At 33.0% G+C, this 618-nt stretch overlaps 1 non-coding gene across 1 annotated transcript; it reads left to right on the plus strand.

Moving 5' to 3' along the window:
• The first annotated feature begins 232 nt into the window (after positions 1-232).
• LOC118554010 (U6 spliceosomal RNA) lies at positions 233-334 on the plus strand. The gene has a single exon (XR_004926310.1). It is a non-coding gene; the product is annotated as a U6 spliceosomal RNA (small nuclear RNA).
• The last annotated feature ends 284 nt before the right edge of the window (positions 335-618 follow it).

Raw genomic sequence — 618 nt, forward strand, 5'->3', positions numbered from 1 at the left:
TGACCGGAACATTTTGAAACCACATATATATTTTTAATTCATAACTTTTCTTTCTATCTAAACTTTTATATGTGTGATCCAATTCTAATTGCTATGCTTTGGAATTTAAGAAGTTATTAACAAACGAAAAGACAACATACTGTCTGCACAATCTGGATTTAAAAAGCATTCATTTGGGTTGGTCCTATACAGCAATCACTCCAGCATTACCTTTCAAATACGAAGTTTGAGGGCTGTCTTCGGCAGCACATATACTAAAGTTGGAACAGTAAAGAGATGATTTGCAAGGCGCCTGCATAAGAATCACACGCAAATACAAAGTTTGATCGCTTTTCCAGAATAACGCGTTCCAGATTTTTTAAACCAACAAAACAACAAAATAGAAATTAAGCATATACAAGATACAAAACAATATTCCACGTTTGAAATATATAAAGTAGCATCTCTATAGTCCTAGATTCTCTAATGAAGAAGATATATACGCTCTCCCATGCAATTTCCTTGGACCCTCAATAAAACTGTGATAATGCTCTTCTACTACACTAACCAGATTATTCATTTTCATGAATGTCTGTCTGCTAGAGGTTAGGAATTAGATTATATTCTTTTTTCCTATAT

Source organism: Halichoerus grypus, chromosome 4, assembly GCF_964656455.1.
Source record: "Halichoerus grypus chromosome 4, mHalGry1.hap1.1, whole genome shotgun sequence".
In the NCBI taxonomy this organism is placed as follows: Eukaryota; Metazoa; Chordata; class Mammalia; order Carnivora; family Phocidae; genus Halichoerus; species Halichoerus grypus.